The following is a 14,309-nucleotide window of genomic DNA, read 5'->3' as shown; positions in this document are numbered from 1 at the left end:
TTTAAGCTATAACAGCACGGTTGAGCAGTTGCAAGTAAGAACTATGGCCCACAAAGCCTAAAATATTTCCTATCTGGCTCTTTTTTTTTCCATCTGGCTCTTCAAGGAAAGTTTGTTAACCCTTATTCTAGGGCAACAGAGTAAAATGTAACCACAACTGTCCCAGGAAATCCGGAAAGGTCACTAGAGTTATATCAGAGCAGCCCAACAAGGCCGGTGTTGGGGTGAGGATCCCCCCGTTACAGCTCTGCTCCTGACCCCAAAAGATGGGTACCTCACCAGGCACAGAGCTGCCCACCACCCAGAGGCCCCAGGGACAAAGGGAGGGCTCTGTGGTGACCACCTTTTACTGGGTCACCCAGAACAGGGCAGCCGGGTTCTGGGGGGGGGGGCACTTGGAGGGGAGACACAGGCAGACAACGATGTCCACTACTGTGGGGCGGCACAGCGGAATTGTGCCCCGTAAGGAAAGGAGTTCGTTTCTGGACCTCAAGTTGTCTCCTGGGCTAAGGACTTCATGTTCCTCCAAAAGCCATTTCTGGACTATTGGGATTTTTCTTGGAACCATTTAAAACGTATACACTCTTACGCTAACACACTCAAGAGCTTGTTGAATAGCAGGCACTCTGACATTCTCCGCCAATGAATTTCACCAGTTCCCCAAACATTTTTATTCTGTGAGAAGCAGAAAACCAGCACAATGTGATGATAACTATAGCTGCTATTATTTACTGGGAGTTTATTATACGCCAGGCTGTGTGCTAAGTGTTCTATGTGTATTACCTGACTCATTTTTAAAAGGTAAGTACTAGTATTTTGCCCATTTTACAGATGAAGGAACTAAGGCACAGAGAGGTTAAGTAACTTGCCGAAAGTCACACAATGAATAACAAGTAGAGCTAGAACTCGAATCTATCATGGCTCAGGAGCCAGGCAACCATTTAACAGATAAAAGGAGAAAACAAATAAGAGTGTGTTTTGATGTCCTAGACTGCAAGCCTTCATTCTCCATCCAATGGGTGATTAAGAAGACATTCCTTAGGGGCTTCCCTGGTGGCACAGTGGTTAAGAATCCACCTGCCAATGCAGGGGACACGGGTTCGAGCCCTGGTCCGGGAAGACTCCACATGCCGCGGAGCAACTAAGCCCATGTGCCACAACTACTGAGCCCACGCGCCTCTAGAGCCCGTGCTCTGCATCAAGAGAAGCCACCACAATGAGAAGCCTGCGCACCGCAACAAAGAGTGGCCCCCGCTTGCGCACAGCAACAAAGACCCAACTCAGCCAAAAATAAATAAATAGATTTATTTAAAAAGGAAGAAGACATTCTTAGGATTCCCTGGTGTGTTGCCCCAAGGTGGGCACTGGGCTGGGGCCAGGGAGGGGGAGATAAAAAAGCAGCAGAAGGAGAAGTTCCAGCCTCTAATGATAATCCAGAGAGAAACCCAATGCTGTGTATGAAACTGCACGGCCCGGACTCCAACGCACAGGTGAGTAGCACAGAGGGGCCCAAGTGGTCTTTCCTCCCACTGATTACAAATACCAACCTGCCGAGCATGGGGTCCTGAGGGCAATTTCATTGTCTGACCAAAAACCCACCCAAGTTTTCTGCTTAGAACATTAAAAAAGATTTCGTTCAGGAAGTGATACTGATGAAGCAGTCAAGATGCTCTGGAGCTGGGTGCCCCAGGTTCAAATCCTGACTCTGCTGTGAACCTAAGTAGTCATTTAAGCTCATCTTTGCAACTCAGTTTCCCTCATCTGTGCTCAAGAGGAGTGGGTTAGATAATCCATATAACAGTACTTAGGACCCCAAGTGCCTGGCACACAGTAGGTACTCAAAACCATTAGCCGACATGATCATTATTAAGACCACACGGACACTCTGGAAGGACTCACCGAGTCACTCAGACCTGGTGAGACCAGTGTGGACAACCCTCTTACCGATTTCTACCCCAGCACCCGGGCTGGGTACAGTACCAGATCTGACTCGGGGAGAGCAGACTCGCCCTCTCTCGGGGGCCAGTGAGGCTGATTCGGCTGTGGTGTGAGGCATCGTTCAGGAGAGGTGGTCTGGTGTGCTGGCGGCCTGCTAGGAGTGCCTAGACAACCAGGACATAAATACCGCTGGTAATCCTCACCATGGTCAATACCACTCTCAGAGGAGAGAACAGCACAGGAGGCTTTCGCCAGGTAAGCACAGGCTTTTGACAGTGCTGGGGAACCTCTCTGACCCCCACAAGTTCCCTGTCTCCAAGCTACAGCCCATCTGCTGCCAGATTAACCTTCTCCAAATCCATTTTCATCATGTTAAGCCCCGGCTCAAATGGCTCGTAGTTTTCTAGAGGATAAGCTCCAAACTCCTGAGTCTGAAGTCGGGACCCAGGCCTCCCGTCCAGCCTCTGCTTACACCTGTGCCATGTAAGCGCTGCTCCAATTCCTTCCCTCTCACACCAACCCTTCATCCCTGCACTTCTAAAACTGAATGAGGCCTGCCTCCGGGCCTGTGCATCAGCTCTGCTCCACCCGGCCAGGCCACTCCAGGCCTGTCCCTGAACCCGTTTCCTATAATCTGTTTCCTCACCTGGATATTATGACAGCATAAGTTCTTATTATGTCCAATCTAAATAAGAGAGGCAGAAGTACTTTGAAATGTATGAACATGTCATATATATTCAAGGACACATTTCTAATCAGGCCCTAACTTACTCTTGGCTCTTATGATTTTGTCTTCCCATCAGCTGATGTAAATTTCCCACTGCTGGTCAGATTCTGCCCAGTTTTGTAAGTTATCTTTGGCACACAGAAGTCTTTCCAATAATAAGCCCCTTGGGAGGCTCACATCTCACACACCTCTGACTCTTTCCCCACCTACCTCCACACACAGACGGACCCTGACCACACAAATACAAGTGTCATCTGTACTGTCACACAGGTAGGTGAATAAGAACCCTGGTGGGGAACCCTGGAGCTGTAGTTGAGGAGTTTATCTTAAACTAAAATCAGATATTTAAGGGGTTGTGTTTAAATCTGGCCAAAATACTGTGGGTGGCTTTGGGAGGCTGACTGATGGCCCCCCAGAGATGTTCACACCCTAATCCCCAGAACCTGTGACTATGTTCTCTTATGTGGCAAAAGGGACTGCTGAAAGTGTGATTACGTTACAGATCTTGAGATGGGGGGATTATCCGGCTGCGCCCAATGTAATCAAGGGTCTTTATGAGAGACAGAGAGGCAGGAGGATCTGAGTCAGAAGAGGGAGAGAAAGATGTGAGAAAGGTAGACGTTGGAGTGATGCAGTTGTGAGGAAGGAACCACGGCCAAGGGATACAAGCAGCCCCGAGAGGCTGGAAAGGCAAGGGGAGGGGCTCTGCCCTTGAGCCTCCGGAGAGAATCTGCCCTGCTGACTCCTTGATTTCAGCCAGGTGATACCCATTTCAGACTTCTGCCCTCCAGAGCTGTAAAATAATAAATTTGTGGCGTCTTAAGTCATTGAATTTGTGGTAATTTGTTACAGCAGCAATAGGAAACTAATGCAGTGGCTATTTTTAAAAGATACATCATTGGGTTGGGAAGAGGGGCGATATTCTAGAATAATTTCCGGATCATTCATCTAAAATAACTTAGTTTAGTCACTCCACAAGTGGTACTGAGTGCCAGCTAAGTGCCAGGTGCTGTGGTAGGTTCTCGCATATCCCATGGGCAGCTCAAGACACATTCTTGTTCCTGATGACAGAGTTTTGCCTGCTTTCAGTATAAATACGCCCCATTCGTCTACCAGCCTCTTTCCCAGGCTCGGTTCAACACTGAAAGCATCATGGAGCACTTACATTACATGCCAGGCACTGTGCACGGCCTGGGGCACCGCAACGTCCAAGTAAGAGCCCGCACCCCTCAAAATGCTCCTCATCGGTTCTTACGTTCTTAATCTTTCAAAACACTTTCACTTCAGATTAAATATTTCAGTGAAATAGTATTAATAACAAGAACAGCTACCAGTTATTACTCCCCTTCTGTGTGCATCACTTTTTATTAGTCCTAATCCTACAGCAACCCTGTGTGGTATTACTGTCCCCATCTGCTGATGAGACACAGCTCCCAAGGTAAAGAAATCTCCTCGAAGTCCCAACGCTGTCAGGGGCAGGCCTATCCATGCCTGTCTGACCCCAGGCTCAAGTCCTTTCCTCCTGCAGCCTAGGAAGTGAGCAGATAAGAAACCTGCCCCCAGGTCAGTAACAACAGTCACTCTCCTGGGGGCTTCCCTGGTGCCGCAGTGGTTGAGAATCTGCCTGCCGATGCAGGGGACACGGGTACAAGCCCTGGTCCGGGAAGATCCCACATGGCGTGGAGCAACTAAGCCCGTGAACCACAACTACTGAGCCTGCGAGCCACAACTATTGAAGTCTGTGCGCCTAGAGCCCGTGATCCGCAATAAGACAAGCCCGCGCACCGCCACGAAGACCCAACACAGCCAAAAATAAATAAGTAAAATAATTTAAAAAAAAAAAAAAAAGAAAGAAATGCCTTAGAAAAAAGAACAAAAGTCACTCTCCTGGAAACACGGCAAGGTTCACGCCCTGAAAAGCGTGTCCACCTGGTTGCAGAAAATCGTAAGTCATAAAAATCCAGGAGCTGACGGGGCTCTCAAAGGCCACCTGGCCAAACTCCCTTTCTGGAAAGCTCCTCAGCTACCAGGTTGAGAGTGTTAGGCTTCTCAGCACCAGCGATCCCACCCCGGTTCTGTCTCAGACGTAAGTGGGAGAAAGAGGCAGGAGCCCCACACTGAGTCCACTCTGGGCGTGCGCCTCTGGAAGGAGCTATTGGGTACGCGGCCCCCAGTCCTGCCACACTGACTCCCAGAACCTGCCTCCATCAGCAGCACCCCCAAACACCACACACAGGCCAGGCACGGACACCTGTGCACGTCACTGGTGCAGACATTAAATTAACGGGTCCTGCCACCGAGGTCCCGTGCAACCCTCTGGCACTACAAGCGTACGCAAAACCCCAATAGTTTTTAAGACCAGTGAGTTACCCCTACCAGACAACAATACTCAGGAAGAGAAATGAGAAGAGGATGTTCAGAGGAAGAGGCGACTGTCTCCTCGCTGACCTCCACTCTCCTTTGCCGGAAGAACTAAGGCCACGGGCCCAGGCCTGGCCTTCAAGGCCCTTCACTGTGGACCCCAAGACATCTTTCCAGCTTTTATTTCCTACTATCTCCACCCCACACCAGCGCTTCAGCCAGAATGGCTCATGCCCCAACACACACACACACACACACACACACACACACACACACACACACACACACACACACTTTCCTACTTCCACGTGCTGTTCCCACCTCCACCCCCGGGACACCCTTTCCTCTGCCAAAATCCTACCCGTCCTGATGGAATGTTAGACGCTCCATAGGGTCTTCCCCCCATCCTGAAGTCACCTCTTGTCCTCTAAAGTCCCTCATCTCTTAATGGCCTAAGGTCGCCCTGCCATGCCCTATAGGACTCTTAGAGTACCCGTCCCGTCTCCCAGGCTGCATGGTGCGCTCCTGGAGAGAGGATCTCTTACCCAGACCTATACTCCCCTTGAGGGTTGGTGCTGTACCATGTCCACACCAGCAGTTTAATACCCACGGGTGCCCAGGGGCTCCCCAGCTTCTCAAGCTCCCTCTTCTAGAACCCAGAACCCAAGAGACACCAGGGGTGCTAAGCATCTGGGAAACACTCTTCCTGTCACCAATCACCCTGAAACCGCCACCACCCAGAGCCATGGACACAGCGGCAGCAGCGCCCTGTGTTAAATGGGGTGAGGGCAGAAGAGGGAGGATGGAGGAAAAGCGTCGTTCACAGGGGCCCGGAGCCTGCTCACGTGCGCACACAGACACTGGGAGGGAGGGGTGGCGGCACACCCAGGATGCGGCACCTCTACTGCGTCCTCTGCTCGGTCCCACTCCTTGCTTAGAAGAAGAGTGAGAGGGAAGAGGGACAAAAGACAGCAGGCCTGGCTGCCAGTGAGCTCACGCGGGCTGGAACAGGGGCACAGCAGGCCTGACCTGCTGTGCCCAGCCCTTGCTCTACCAAATGCTGGCTGTAAACACATTAGGGGGCAAGAGCCACAAACTGCTTTTTCGATCTCAGACAGACGGGGAGATGTTTGCTCCAGCACCTGTCAAACAGTCACCACCTGCAGGTCACAGGGCAACCTATTCTTACCTTCACCCTCCCCTGAGCCAGGACCCGGGCCAAGCGCAGAGAAAACATGCCAGACAGAAAGCAAACACCGGCTTGACCCCAGGATCTGGATTTAATGTAAAAGTTCTGGGTGTGTGAACAGACCCCAGGACCTCCCATCCCGCCCGGCAGACGGCAGGATCATTGCCACCAGGCCCTCCGGTTCCCAGACAACAAGGGTACTACGATGAGGCTGATGGAGGAGGGTGGCCAGCCAGGCCCGGGATACAGGCCCACCCTGGGCACCAGCCACATGTGACCCTGGGCACATCCGCTCTCCCTTGGGCCTGAGTTTCCCCGTTTCCTCATGTGTAAAACAAGGTGATTGACCTAGATGATTTCCAGTTCCCAGAGATTAGGACACGGCCGTTTACCCTGAGCACAGAAGGGCTGTGCTGAGAATTGGGATTTAACAGGTTCTAGAAAGAATCATACACAAAAGAATCTGAGTACTAACCCTTCTAGACGTTCTATGAAAATAGCAAGTGTGGAGGGGCAGACCTGCTTCTCGGGGGCGGTGAGGTGTTTCCCAGGCCAGCAAACACCTCTGGGAAAATCCAGCGGGGGGTAGGGGCAGGGAGCGCGCCCCTTCTCAGACGGCCAGGAAACCCATCCTGCCCCGTTACACACGCACGCACGCACACGTGCACACACACACGTACACACACGCGCGCACGCACACACACACACACACCCCTCCTCAGAGGCTGGCAGGATCCCGGCTTCCCCTTCAAGCGCCACCCCCAGCCCAGCCTCCCCCTCTCACATCAAGCAGAGGGCCTCACTCACTGCAACTGACCTCTTGTTTCCTCAAAACAGAGGCAATCAGATGTGCTCACCCTCAACCCTCGGTCCGGTCTCAGCCCTCCCCCCACTCCTCCCATCCTATCTCCTCCCCGCACTGGCCATTCCCCTCCTCCCTCTCCCTCCTCCTTTAGGACTTTGCCCCGGACCTATTTTTCATTTTGCCTTCAATGTCTCCTTCCACAAAAGCTTTCCCCCTCAAGCCCACAAACCCCGCTCTCGGCTTTCACGTACCAAATACCGAAAAACCTCCCGTGGACTCTGCTTCTCCTTCAGCCTCATCCCGGCCAGCCCTGCCTTCCCTTCTCCCTCAGCACAGGCTGCCCCGACCCCGAGCTCTCCCCCTGTGGCACTCACCACGGCCACCTGATGGTTCCACCCACCTGAGTCAACACCACCCTCCTCAGCCTTTCCAGCGGGTCCCACCCTCGTCCCTGAAATCCTCTGCTGGGTTGCCATGTCTCACCCGGCCCCTCATCTCAACCTCCCTTACCAGCTCCCCCTCCCCCCCTCCACCTCCACAGGAGTCCCCAGGCCTGGTCCCCAGCCCCCATCCTCCCTGCTCTCTACGCTGTCCCCTGGGCTGCTTCAGCCTCCCCACGGGCTGGCAGCTCCCCCAGAACCATGCATCCCATTCCCAGGCTGGGCAGGCCATCTCAACCACTGGCCCAATTCTAGAACAAATCCAGTTACACACACGCCACGTCTCTCCCTCCAAGTCCCACAGGCACCGATGAAGGGGCACAGGGAACCCGGGGGGCGGGGAGGACGGAACCGTTCTGGACCTTGACTGTGGTAATGGTTACATGACTATATGCATTTGTCAAACGGCACAACCGCGCACTAGAAAGTGTGAATTTACGGTATGCAAATTGTACCTTAATAAAAAAGGATAGGAAAAAAGTCCCGCAGGCACCTCAACCCCTTCCCGTCTAAAATTAACATCACCGTCTTCCTGCCGCCAGCCCAGCTCTGCCCCCTGTTTTCAGCGGTGACACCACCATCCACCCCAAACAGTCCCCACCCCTCCCTCCACTAGAAATCTCAGTGCAGTGGCCAAGCAGTAACGTATTCCAGAGAGTCCACCTGCACAGGTTTATAACCTCTTGAATCTATGCCTTCATTCCACCTCCCCACTACCCGCCACCTGGGACTCAGGCCGCCTTCACTTCTCACAGGCCGCCTCACGGGTCTCCCCCCCCATCCACCCTGATGTCTCAAAGTGACCCATTCCAAGACCCATTCTGCACAGCCTGCCTGCCTGAGTGCCCGCCCCTCTCCTCCCCACAGCAGCGCCCACCTTTGCCCCTCCCTGCTCAGGCGTCAGCTTCAGATCCTTCTCTCCCATGGAAACCTGTTCCTCCTTCAGGCCCTAGCTCCTAGACCTCCCAGCACAGGAAGGTGGTTTCCCAGCCCTTTTCCAGCAGAACCAGCACCGCTGCGCCCTGGGTTCCCACAGCAGAGGACTGCACCCGCCCTAGGTCCTGCACGGTCTGCCAGTACCCACAGGTACCCACGTCCACTGTGCACATGCCAGGGCAGGGAGCCACCTCCCTCTCTGTCAGAGCCCACTAGGCTGCAGCTGAGTTGTGGGCGCCCAGGGAACCCTTTCTGGCCTGAACTGAACTGTCAGCTGAAAATTACCAGGAGCCCGATGCCAAAGCCCTCCTGCCCCCCACCACCCCGACCCTACGGAAGCCCAGTGGCAGCAATGCTGCTCAGACTACCCTAAACTCCTAAGGGCAGATCAGACAAGCTGCTTCAACAGGAAATGGGGTGGGGGACTCACCCCACTCTGCTCCCTTGCCCAGCCTCCCACTGCTCCCCTGCCACTCCCTACCCTCCGGCCAGACTGCACTCACCCCTACCAGACACTCAGCCACCGCAATGCCTCTGCTCGAAGAGCCCACTGCCTGGACCAGTGCTACTCAAAGAATGGTCCTTGGACTCATACTGTCATCCTCGGTGAGATAACAGGAGTAAGGGCTCAGAAACTTTCACAGCAATTTAGCACCGTCAGGACATTTTTACTGTGTTTTGCAAAAGCACTGGTCTGCAACAAACTGGGAAAAAATAAAACCTGGCCTTCAGCATAGAGTGTCTGGGAAGCACTGGCCCCTCACCCCTCCAAACTCCTGCCTCTTCCTGCTGAAATCTTTCTCATGCTCAGAGTCCCAGCTAACACGCCTTCTCCTCCAAGAGCCTTGTTTCCACCAGCCAGAAGTGGTCTGATCTAGACCCGGAGCCCTAGATCTGCACACTGAGGGTGTTTAGGTGGTATCTGCACACCCCTTATTACAACTCCCTGAGGTCCGGGAACCAAGGAATTGTTCACTTTTATATTTCCAATGCCACGCTCAAGGCAGACAATCAGTCAATATTTGTTCAACTAGGAGGGAATAACCCACAATTCCAGAGCGGGCTTTTCTTCAGGGCAGGATGTGGAGAAGCACCAACCCTTAGAGCACACAGGGATTTTCCAGGTTTCTAGCAAGTGCAGCCCCTCTCCCTCGGCCCAGATGGAAATGGGATATTTTCAAAAAGCAAGTCGAGGACTCCGGAGACAAGAACTCAGTCACTATTCACTACAACAGAATCTACAATACCCTGAAAGGGCAAGGTGAGTGAAAACCACTCAGCTTTCTCATGAATCCTTCTCTACATGCACAGAGTAAAAATAAAGCACATCCAAGTATGGAGAATAAAAAGAGATTTCCAGGGTCATTTCCAATGTTAGATATTCTGTGGGCCCCTGACCTCAAAGCAAAAGGTCAAGGGCTCAGGAGCCTGTAACCCCACGACAAACATGCTTGTGGACAGACCAGTGGACACCCACTTGGGTCTGAAAAGTGTGGGGAGCAGCCCACCCAGACACATCAGGGTCTGCCTCAGAGTCGGTGGACCCCATCCCCCACATAGGTGCAACTCCTCAAGGAGCAGGGCCCTCGCACTCCCCCTCTCCCACTGGCTCTTCTTTCTACTGGCTCTCCCAGGTTCCTGGCTGTTGTTTAGCGAGAATGCTGGAACTATTTCCAGATGCCACTGTCAGATCAAGACAACTCTCTAAATATTCCTGTCTAATTTTGCACACAGCTCTTGTTTCAACTGACAAAGATAATGACTCAGTATCCATGGCTCTTGATGGAAAATTATCGTGCCAAGTTTGGAGCTTCCCAATAATACACTCCTGTAAACTTCTTTTTGAGAAAAGAGAAGTGACCTCCCTGTCCAGATTCTTCTCTATAGGCAAGAAAGGGTACCCAAAAGACACCCTAACTAACCAAGGAATGTTAAGGGAAAATCCTGATACATCCCCATAGGATCAATTAACAACAAGAAAAAGAAATTCATGGTAGGGGTTTCAGATGTTTTTCCTTGCCCTGTACAATGATCACCATTCTTCACTTTTCTGCATCCCCACCAGTTTGGGACTTTGAGGTTTGGGGCATAAATTCTGGGTTACAGTGAAGGCAAAATCTAGACTCAGAGGTAGTGTCTTTCCCCACACAAAAAGAAATGGCTCACTGTCTCTGATGCTTCAATCAACTGTAAAAGAACTGTACAAATTGTACACGTGTCCATTCTGCGCTCCTGGGTAGCCTCTCTCTTGGAGGAGTACATGGCACATGTACATACACCCACATATATGTCTGAAATGCAGCCACACACTTACTCTCTGCAGACCCAGGCCTGGCACCCTCCCACATCATAAGACATAAGAGATATCTCAGCAAATCAGTAAGGATGAGCAAAGCATCACCTTGGAAAAGCCACTTATGGATAACTGAATTGGCCTTTCTGCCAGCATTCAGACAGTATAAATTTGTTTGCTCACTATTTAAAAACTGCCCCATGGTTATTTCATATGCGTATCTCCCACAGTCTTGCAAAGTCCCCAAAGACAGAAACCACAAGTCTCCCACTTCTTTTGTACTCTGGACCCAGCCAGTCACTGCCATGCACCCAGCAGGCACAGCAAATGACCATGGGTTTCTACCTCCTATCTCACTCCTATCCCCCCAGGTGCAGAGTGGGGGACTCCATTAAAGCCCAACCTACAGGGCTTCTATCATTGGTTTAGGACAGAGATGCTACCCTTTACATAAACCTCTCAACCAGTCATGGACAGGTCCTAGGGGGCCTCTGGCAGCATGGGAAGACTCTTTTTACAGTTTTACCTCAGTGGTTCTCAACCAAGGCTGCTTTTGTCCTCTAGGAGACATGTAGCAATGTCTGGAGACATTTTTGGTTGTCACAAATAGTGTGTGTGTGTGTGTGTGTGTGTGTGTGTGTGTGTGTGTGTGTGTTGGGGGGGGGTGGGGGTTACTAGCATCTAATGGATAGAGGCCAGGGATGTTGCTAAAGATTGAGAAACGCTGTCTTATGTGACACACACATAAGTGCTCACACCACCTTAGTTCACTTCTCCTTTGAGTTGCCCAAGGTCAGGCCCAAAATCCTAACACTGCCTTGTCTGCATTATTTGAAAAGTTGAAAATGCCCAAAGTCGAAAATGCCCAAAGTCATCACCAGTCTTAAAGATGCTGCTCCTGAGAACCACCAGCCCCTGCTTTGCTCCTTCTCCGGAGATGGGCCCTCCTGCCAGCATGACCCACCCATGCACAGCATGACAACTGGCAGGCTGGCATCAGGCATGCTCAAATCCTTTGGCAACAAGTTAGACCTGGCAGGCCCAGCTCCTCAGTCTTCTGTCACGCACACCCAAGGTGCAAGTGAGCATGGACAAGTTTTCCAATGGGCTGCAGGCCCTACCCTGGATGAGAGGCTGCACTTAAGTCTCTCACCCTTCAGAGGACTGGCACCTGTCGTCCAAATGGAGAGTTCCAGCATCCAGGCCTGCCCCCGCAGCATTTTCCATCCCACAAGGCACATGGGAGAACTGGCCTGGGTTTGGCAGAGGGGCAGAGACTGGGCAAAGGCACGACTTTAGGCAATTAAGCCCAAACCATTCACAAGACCCCCGGAGATTGGAGAAGTAGGAGGAGGGGCCAAAGAAAAGCCAACGGAGGAAAGGACCAAGAAGGGTCCTCTTTCCCAAGTTCACCCAAAACCCCCAACTGTGGAACCCAACAGCTGGCTCGGGTCAAGCGAGTCAAAGTCCTGGCACAGACCTGGGGCCAGGGGCAGTTAGCGCCCCTGAGACAGTGCAAAGGAGTCTAGGCGTGAAGAGAAATATTATCATGAGAAAGCGAGGCAAGAAAGCAGTACTGTCGACCAACAGACAAGGCACCAGCACGCGGCCCTCGTCCCCTCCCCGAGACAGGTATGGGCTAAGGTGGGCACGGGGGTAGGAGACAGCCGCAGGGCGCCCGGAGCTTGGGGCAAATGAAACTCGCAAACGGGAAGCCGCGCTGTTACTTGAGGATACAAGAAGGGCCCAAGCGGGTGGTGAGCACAGATCTGGCCGCAGGCAGACGGCGCCCAGGGCACGCGGTGGGCGGCAGCCTTACCCGGCTGCAGGAAGCTGGGATCCGCGGTCACCTTCGCGCAGCCTCCGCGCGCTCGCCGTAGCGTAGACACCCGACATGCACTCCGTATCTGTTTACCAGCGCGCCCTAGCCCAGAGACCCAGCGCCGGGAGCCCCGCCCCGCAGGCCACTCCCATTGGCTGCGCCGCCACCCCCGCCCCCAGTCCAACGTCGCGCGGCGCGGGGCAGCGTGCACGGCCCGTGCGCTCGACCCGCGGCCAATCGGGACGGAGGGCAGAGAGAGAGGAGCCAATGGGAGGCCGCCCCAGCGCGCGGGCCCCTCCCGTTTTTCCCTACCGTTCCCCCTTTCCTCTAGTTGGGAAGGCTGGGTAAAGGCTGGGCTGCAGGGGTGGGTGCTGGATGCGGCTGCACCCCGAGAACTAGCCCTTCGGTAGATGAAGCGGCGGGCGCAGCCGCGGTGGCCAGCGGTTGGATGTCACGTCCCGGCCGGTGCTCGCCGGGCCTGGAGGGGAGGCAGTGGAAGGAACTGACGTGACTGCAGCGGGCTGGCCCGTGCTCTCCTTTATGTAACGACGGCCCCCTCCCATTTCCCACAAAAAACTCCCACAGAAGGTGGAAGCGCTGCGGGCCGGCTGAGTGCGGGCCCGCCTCCGGCGCCCGGCCCCGCCCACATGTCGCGTTTCTCTTCTGGCTACGAGTGTTGGCCCTGTGGGCGCGTCCCAGACTGGGTCGCCCGAGCAGTGGCCCCGGTGCGTGCGGGGTCGTATACCCCTGTCAGCAAGGCTCCTCGCGGAGGCCCGGCCCTCCTCGGAGTAGCGGGCACAGGCCAGCACGTGGAAGGAGCGGAAGCGGGCTCTGCGGCGGGCGGCCGGCTCGATAAGAAGCGGAAGACAGGGAACTGCACCCTGAGGAAGTGCCTCCTCCCAAACGGAGTGGCCCCAAATCTCCTCGTCAGCCCGAGATATCAGACTTGAGCCCCGGTTGTCTTGACCGTTTCCACTCCCTGGTCTGCAAATCTGTCCAGGGATGTCGGTGGAGAAAAGGGAAATCAGAACAATTTAGTGACTCTTTCACAAAACTAGGTACTCAAGCCAAAGGATTGTCCTTTTTTCCGAGGTGATTTTGAGGAATTAACATTTAACATTTTGGAAACTTGTTTACTATTACTACTTAGGAAAATTGACCGTTGTATGCTGATGCCTGCAATGGGGGGAGAGGGTTGTGATGAAATCCAGACGTGAACCGAGCTTCACCGTTCCTCATGGACGCTGGAGCCCGGCGTCCAGGCCGTCCCGGCCGTGTGACCGTGGGACCTGAGTTGAGGCAGCGTGTCCCCCGCAGCGCAGAAGCGGAGCGTGCGGGACCGGGGTGGCACAGCTGTGCGCTTCTCTGGCCGGGTCCTCTGCGCTGCCGGGTCTCCTCTGCAGGAACGTTCACATACTCTTACCAGTCCAAATTCTGTACACACGCCCCACCCCCAATCATCTCCACATTAAGTACAACGTATATTTTGAGAGAGGATTAAGGAGGTTTTGACAAGTTTCAAGGAACTGCCCCAAGCAGGGTGGGGCTAAGAACTGGGAACTTGCCTTGGGTAGGCAACTGGCTCCCTTTTACCACACAGGAGAGAAAGTTCCAGCCCCCTGGGTTAGGCCTTCAAGGGGTGTCCATTGCTCCCTCCTAAGCTAACTGTTCCCTTAACTACCTGTGTTCCTCCAACCCCTGCCAGCATAGTGACCTCTACCACTGCCCATAGGATAATGGAGTCCCCAGTTCTTCCTTTCCCATAATGTACAAATTCTACCTGGTGAGACTTCACTGG

At 53.5% G+C, this 14,309-nt stretch overlaps 1 protein-coding gene across 3 annotated transcripts in view; it reads right to left on the bottom strand.

Moving 5' to 3' along the window:
* The window catches only part of COQ8A (coenzyme Q8A), a 49,483-nt gene extending 36,899 nt beyond the window's left edge, over positions 1-12,584 (bottom strand). The window contains exon 1 of one of the 3 annotated variants that reach the window (XM_082833264.1): positions 12,509-12,584. The gene's annotated coding sequence lies outside the window, so the exon portion shown is untranslated. Of the gene's footprint in view, positions 1-7,032; positions 7,087-7,271; positions 7,342-12,508 lie in introns of those variants that run through there. The other 2 variants (XM_082833266.1, XM_082833265.1) reach the window with 2 other exon arrangements.
* Between the last annotated feature and the right edge of the window lie 1,725 nt (positions 12,585-14,309).

Source organism: Leucopleurus acutus (genome assembly GCF_964270905.1).
Source record: "Leucopleurus acutus genome assembly, chromosome: 2".
Lineage (NCBI taxonomy): Eukaryota > Metazoa > Chordata > Mammalia > Artiodactyla > Delphinidae > Leucopleurus > Leucopleurus acutus.
Note: the sequence above shows the minus strand (reverse complement) of the source record. Positions and strands in the feature narration are given on the sequence as shown.